A 7,547-nucleotide genomic window follows, 5' to 3' on the forward strand; every position below is an offset into this window, starting at 1 on the left:
TACAAACAACAAATGCTGGAGAGGGTGTGGAGAAAAGGGAACCCTCCTGCACTGTTGGTGGGAATGTAAATTGGTACAGCCACTATGGAGAACAGTATGGAGGTTCCTTAAAAAACTAAAAATAGTACTACCACATGATGCAGCAATCCCACTACTGGGCATATACCCTGAGAAAACCATAATTCAAAAAGACACATGCACCCCAGTGTTCATTGCAGCACTATTTACAATAGCCAGGTCACGGAAGCAAGCTAAATACCCATCGACAGGCGAATGGATAAAGAAGACGTGGTACATATATACAATGGAATATTACTCAGCCATAAAAAGGAACGAAACTGGGTCATTTGTAGAGACGTGGATGATCTAGAGACTGTCATACAGAGTAAAGTAAGTCAGAAAGAGAAAAACAAATATCATATATTAACGCATATATGTGGAATCTAGAAAAATGGTACAGATGAAACAGTTTGCAGGGCAGAAATACAGACACAGATGTAGAGAACAAACGTAGGGACACCAAGGGGGGAAAGTGGTGGGGGGGGCAGGGGTTGGTGGTGTGATGAATTGGGGGATTGGGATTGACATATATACACTAATAGGTATAAAATGGATAACTAATAAGAACCTGCTGTATAAAAAAATAAATTAAATAAAATTCAAAAACAAAAACAAACAGTGAAAATGGGGACTTCCCTGGAGGTCCAGTGGTTAAGACTCCAAGTTCTCAATGCAGGTGGCACGGGTTCCATCCCTGGTCGGGGAACTAAGATCCCACATGCCATGTGGTGTGGCCCCCCAAAAAAAAAAAAAGAAAGAAAGAAAACGGTGAAAATGAAGCATTGTTGCCAGATTCTGACTATGTACTGCTGTCCATCAAGAGATGCCACCTCCTGCATCCCAGGACTCAGGGGAAGGAGGACAGAGAACAGTGAGCCCCGTTTTCCCAGAGGGAAGTCTCAGATCCGCTGTGGAGCCTTTATGGTGGGAAGGCCTTCTCCTCTCCCAGCCAAGTCTGTAAGTCAGATGCAACAGGACATCCAGCAGGACCAGCCAAGACCGGGCCACACTCAAGACTGCAGTGATGCAGGGTGGTCCTCATCACATCCCCTGAACACACCACTACAGCCCTGCAAAAACCACACGGATCCTGGTGGATATTTGGTAACTTTGACTGTAGATGCTGGGCTGGAATCTTCACCAGGACAGATCAACAAGCCTTTGGCACCTGGAATGTGGCTACGGACCCGGTGGGTGTGTTCTTTCCAATCCTCATCAGCAAGGAGGATGGAAGAGTTTACCTGGGGGGGGGACAGCAGTGCATGCACGTGGTCTTGCCCTGGAGCATCCAGCCATCCCGTTGATGACATCATGATGATGGGACTTGGTAAGACACACACCTGCCAGGGGTGTGGTTCATTGATGAGTTTTTCAGGGTACAGTGCTTTGGGGGCATCCCTTCCAAGAAAAAGGACAACTTCCATGTTGCACCTCCTGCTGTCAACAAAGCAGCACAGCACTCAGCAGCACCTCTGGTTCTGGAGGTGTGTGGACCACACTGGGGATGCTGCACCAACCCGCTATCAAGTGAGGACCCATCATCAACTGCCGATTCTGAGTGGAGCCCAGCAAGAAGGGGCCCCACAGCAGACTCAGGCTAGTCCAAGTGGCCCTGCTGCCTGGGCTGTACGACTTGGTGCTGTGAAGGCATGATATTCCCAGGGTCTCACCGGGTAGAGCTGGCACTGGAATTCTGTGCCCCATGGCTTGTGGTCTATTCAGACCCCCTGAGCATTCAGCACACAGGACTGGGGCTGGGGCAACGGCTGGGCTTTCTCCCATCTCACAACGACCACCTCCACACTCCACACCCCCACTCCAGCCAGGAGATCCATCCCAGGTGTGAAGAGGCCCTCCCGCACGCTCTCTCTGCCTCAGGATCGGGCTGGTGTGAAACAGGCAGAACACTCCTGCCCTGTGCTCCCAGTTCCTCCCCGGCTGCAGGAGTGCCATTCCCTCCTGCCGGGCCTTGGTAACACGTCCTCCCACCCTCCCGCCTCTAGGACTTCTGAGCCCTCCTTTCTGAGAGCCCCACGCGATTCATTCATTTGTTCATTGATTCAACACGCCTCTCCCCAGGCTCTCTGCCTGCGCTGAGCACCATGAAAGTGGCCTGAATAAGACACTCCCCCGCCTCAGGGCTGCTGCACCGCTGACCTGGAGCTGCTCCAAGGATCTCTCAGGCCCCTCTGCACCCGCCTGCCACTTCTCCCCCTGAGCAGGCACCCCTGCTCAGCTCTCGGCTCTCTGCCCTCTGCAGACCACCAGGGGGCACCACTTAAATAGCAGGCCCCGTAGGTGGGCAGCCAAAGGGCCGGACACATGGAAGGACAGTGGACAGTCACCCAGGCCTCACAGCAGTGGATGGTGCCTCAGTCTGCTCGGCCCCATAACAAACCACAGACATTTACTTCTCACAGCTCTGGAAGTGGGAGGTGCAGGACCAGTGTGGCTTTAACGTAACAGATTGGTAGGGTCACAATTCAGCCCAGAGCAGACAGTGTGAGCACCCAGTCCTGCCTCGCACCGCGAGTGATCTCGGAATCTGAGCGTCACCCCTCAACCCGGGCAGGAGGCGGTGTCCTGTGGGGTTCCCCCAACTCTTCTTCTCCAGCGTTGTTCCCCAAGCTCTCCTGCTCACACATCCTTCCTTGCAAGCCCGCGGAGAGGCTCAGTGAGGCCCATCTGGACCCAGAAACTTGGCAGGGAGGGCTCGGCAAGCCCTGCCCGGTGACCCCACACCCAGGGACCCCGCCGCACCGTGGGTGGGCCTCAGTTTCCCCTCTGTTAGCTCGATCTCATTCCTCTGCTGTGAATCACTGGCCTCTGGTCTCCCTCAGCCAGCCAGCTTTTCAGGTTTTGCTGTTTGTTTATGGAGTTACTTTACCTCTTCTTGGGTCATTCTTGCTGAGAATATTTCTCTTTCCCTATTTAGAAAAAAAAAAGTTTTTTTAATGCATGGCACCAACTGAGTTTCTTATCAGCATTCAAACACACCTCAAATTGCTTGGATTTAGAAACAAAACAAAAAACACTCTCCCCTGACCGGCACTTTCCTCCAGCTTCCTCTCTGCTGCGTTCTCTGGTCCACGCAAGCTGCTTCCTTGTCCTCCCCACTCCCCTCCTGCCTCTCGCCCCGCAGCCCCGCAGCTGCTCTGCCGAGGTCAACATCAGCCTCCACGCGTTCTCTGTCCCAGTCTGTATATGGTGGTGACCTGCCATCCTGACCTGTCCAGACTGAGGGGGCTCCCAGGAGGTGAGATTTCAGGACATTATTACAGTATGATTACCATTATTATTATAAAACACACAACATAAAAGTTGCCGTTGTAACCATTTACAGCAAAGGACTCAGTGGCGTTTAGTGTATTCACAATGTTGTGCAACAGCCGCCTCTCTCTGGTTCCAGAACATTCCCAAGCCCCAAAAGGAACCCCATCCCCATGGATCCATCGCTCCCCATTCCTCCTCGCCCCCAGCCCCTGGTGACCACCGATCCGCTTCCTGTCTGTCTGTGGATTTCCCTGTTCTGGACACTTTGCCCGGGTGGAGACACACGCTCTGTGGTCTTTAGTGTCTGGCTTCCCTCGCTCAGCACGTTGCCGGGCGCGTCCACGTGGTGCGGGGCGTGGGGCCTGACGATGCTCCACTGTCTGGATGGAGCAGTCTGCTGATCCCTCTTCCGCTGACGAGCCTGTGAGTTGCTCCCGCTTTTTGCCTGTCATGAACAGCAATGCTGTGAACACGTGTGTACACGTTTTAGTGTGAGTGACTGGTTTCAATTCTTTTGCATCTACGCCTAAGAGTGGGACTGCTGGGTCCTATGGGAAGGGACTTTCAGTATTAAACCCAAACTGTGGGTGGTGGGCCACCCCCCGCCCCCATATTGCCTGACCTCCCAGCTGCCTTCACCCCACTCTTCTGGGCTCCTTGACAAGCTGCCTCCGCCATCCTGCTCCACATCCACTCCTCTGCAGGCTCCTCTGCCCGAGCCCTATAAGTGGCCTCACAGCCTGCCAGGTGGGGAGTGGTGGGCAAGGCCAGGGAGGTGGCAAAAGTGGCTGTCAGCCCCTGGGAGAGGCCCTGTCGGACAGGGGCCCTGGTGACAGGGAAGGTGGCAGGGGAGCCCATGACAAGGCTGGGCTGCCCTCCCTGGCTCAGGGCTCTGGGCCATGCATCTGCCGCCTGAGACTGTCCCCCTCCTCAAGGTCAGACTACCAGGGACAGAGACCCCGGTCAGCTTCAGGGACACACACGCTTGGTCCTGAGCATCACTGAGACCTGGAGTCCAGGGTGTGGAGTCTGAGCACCAGGAAACTGGGAAGGGATGCATCAAAATGGCCTTGGAGCATGTTGGCTTTGACTCTACTCAAATCATTTAGAGTGGGGACAAGGAGAACATGTGTCCACAGATGGATCTGGGGGCTCAAGGAGCCTGTGTTTAAAAAAAAACATTGAATTATAGAATGAAGGAGACATACCAGTTTCTTGTAGAATCCCTCAGATTAAAACAAAGAGAAAGGTTTCCCTTTGGGCCACTGTGGTTACTTTTTTTTTTTGGCCATGCAGCATGTGGGATCTTGGTTCCCCCACCAGGAGTTGAACCCGTACCCCCTGTGGTGGAAGGGAGAAGTCCTAACCACAGGACAGCCAGGGAAGTCCCTAGCCACTGTGGTTGCTCTAACACATCTCCAAGTCCTGGCGTCCTTGACCCCTCCCACCCCCCACCCCCACTTTAACAAGGACAGGTGCAGCCAAAATCTTGTCAGGTAACCTTATCAGGCTTCAAACTCAAAGTATGGTCAGGTTTGCACTGTATTTCTTTGGGTGCAAGGCATAGGGACCCAGCCCCTATTCAGCTGTGATGGGAAGCCTCCTTTCATCACGCTTACTTGCCAGCTGAGTGAGCAAACAAATGGCTAGCCTGCCGCCGCAGCACCTGGCCCACAATGGGGCGGGCGGGGGTCGAACCTGCCTTACCTGCCGCTGCAGCCCTGGGGCGGGGGCGGAGAAGCGGCGCTTTGCTGCCACCTGGCGGCCGAGCGCAGGGCAGGGAGGCGCCGCTGCCGCATCGGAACAAGCCGAGCCAGGTAAGCGCTGTTTCCTGGTTCTTCCGCCTGACACATTATAAACTCCTCCCACCACCTGAGCGCAGGTTGGGAGGGAGCCCCCCAAAGCGAGGGTTGTAGCTCCAGCGAGCAAGGCCTTCCAGCGCTGGGAGAAGGCAGGGAGGGGGCTGGGGTTTAGAGCAGGTAGGAGGGGAGGGGTGGAGGGAGCCACCTGGCTGCACTGTTGGGGGAGAGGAAAGGAGGCCGGCGGAGGGGACAGCGAGCAGAGGCCTGAGGCCTGGAGGCGGGAGCGACTTGGTGTCTCAGCCTCATCCTTTGAGGCAGAGTTGCTGCGGGGGGTGGGGGCGGAGGGGCGAGATTGGGGGATTTGACCTGCCCAGATGGGCGAGGAAGAATGCTGGCAGCGTCTCTGGGGTCCCCAGAATGCCTATTTAGATGTGGAGGACTGAGTCTGATAGGGGGAGATGCTGAAGCAAGGCTCAGGCTGGGCGGGGGGGGGGCCTCTGGAAATGCCTCCAGGGGCGTGTGCACCTGTGGGGGGCGGGGTGGAAGCCAGGTCCCTCCACTGTGTGCCCAGCTCACGTGTGCTCTCGATCCGTGCCTCTCTCTCTCTCTCACACACACTATCTTGCGGTAGCAAACATATTCTCCAATCTTAAGATGAAATAAAAACCAACCAACCCTTCTTTGGCCCCACGCTCAATGACCAGGGAGAGAGGGAGTGAATGAATGTATGACCAGGTGGGAAGTCACCTGGAGAGAGGAGGAGGCCCCCCACCCCATGTGTCCTCCATCTGTTTCATGGGGGTTGGGGCCCAAGCTCTGTTAGTGCCACATTCTTCCTACACAGCAGTGAAGAGGCTGTCCAGCTGCCCCAGGCAGCCTTATTCTCCACTCACGGAAATGCTCCTGACAATCAAAAACTATCTCTCATCCTGGTGGCTCAGCTCTCTGCAGGCCAGGGGGAGCAGAAGTAGAGACTTGCCCTCTCTGAGTCCCACCACCTGGGCGCTGGGAGGGACGCACAGCAGGGGGTCCACCCTCCGCCAAGTTCTGAGCATCCAGCCTGATCCCAGCCCTCTCTCTTCAGTGACAGTGGCGATTTAGCAGCCGGCAGTGATGGGCATCCAACGACCATCTTCCTTTCTCATTTGGGACACAGAAAAGCAATCACACCCACAGTTCATGGCACAGGCAATCAGAGACAGTCCCAGACTTTGCTCCTTCCTGTTCTAATGTACAAAACCATCCAGTGGATGAGACAAGCAAGCTCGGGGACCCTGACCAGGTTAACACGTGCACAGATGGGGGGGAGTGACACTTTCACACGGCCCCAGCATCCCAGCTTGGGCCTCTAGAAAGCGTCCTCTTGGCCCTGTGGGGCCAGGCCAGGGCCTGAGGAGCCATGTGGGGGTCTGAGAGGTGCCCCAGCTCTTTCAGGTCAGAGGGTTCCCTCGGGGAGCTTGCAAGGGGAGCCCCTTGAAAAGGGAACAGTAGAACCCGTCACAGCTGAGTCACTGCTACTTAGGAACATCTTGCAAAGGGCTCAGCCTGGCTCAGCTGGACTGCAGTGGGGGAGTCTGTCAGAGGCTCAGGGGGTGTCCTCTATGGACCTGGAGAACCTGAGGGCAGCACTGCCCACCAGAGCCTGGAGGACGAAGCAGAGGGCACTGGGGCTGGGCCTGAGGAGAGGGAGACTTTGGGGAGCAGATGTGGGCACCCATCCAGTGCCTCCCAGCACCCCCTGCAATCCACATGTACCCCCATAGCAGAAAGATGGGGCTCCTCATCCTCCAAGGACTGTTCCCAAGCTCAGGGAGACAGATGCAGCCCTTCCCAAGTCCTTGGCCTTCCCGCCTTCCAGATTTTTCCGCAGCAACTGCATCATTTTACATAACCACCAGCAGTGCTCAAGGCTTCCCGTTTCTCCACATTCTTGCCAATGCTCATTATTTCCTGTATTTATTTATTTATTTGCCACACCGCAGCAGCATGCAGAACTTCCCTGACCAGGGTTCAAACCCATGCCCCATGCAGTGAAAGCGCAGAGTCTTAATTAACCACCGGAGGCCAGGGAAGTCCAGTTTGTTTGTTTTTAAAATTACCATCCAATGGGTGTGAGGTAGTATTTTAGAGGGGTTTGATTTGCATTGTTCTAGTGACTAGTGGTGTTGAGCATCTTTTTTTTTTTTTTTGCGGATCACAGGCTCCGGACCCGCAGGCTCAGCAGCCATGGCTCACGGGCCCAGCCACTCCACGGCATGAGGGATCTTCCTGGACTGGGGCACAAACCCGTGTCCCCTGCATCGGCAGGCAGACTCTCAACCACTGTGCCACCAGGGAAGACCTGTTGAGCATCTTTTCACGTGCTTATTGGCCATTTGTATGTCTTCTTTGGAGAAATGTCTTTTCAGACAC

Source organism: Neophocaena asiaeorientalis, unplaced genomic scaffold, assembly GCF_003031525.2.
Source record: "Neophocaena asiaeorientalis asiaeorientalis breed wild unplaced genomic scaffold, Neophocaena_asiaeorientalis_V1.1 scaffold254, whole genome shotgun sequence".
NCBI classification, from domain to species: Eukaryota; Metazoa; Chordata; class Mammalia; order Artiodactyla; family Phocoenidae; genus Neophocaena; species Neophocaena asiaeorientalis.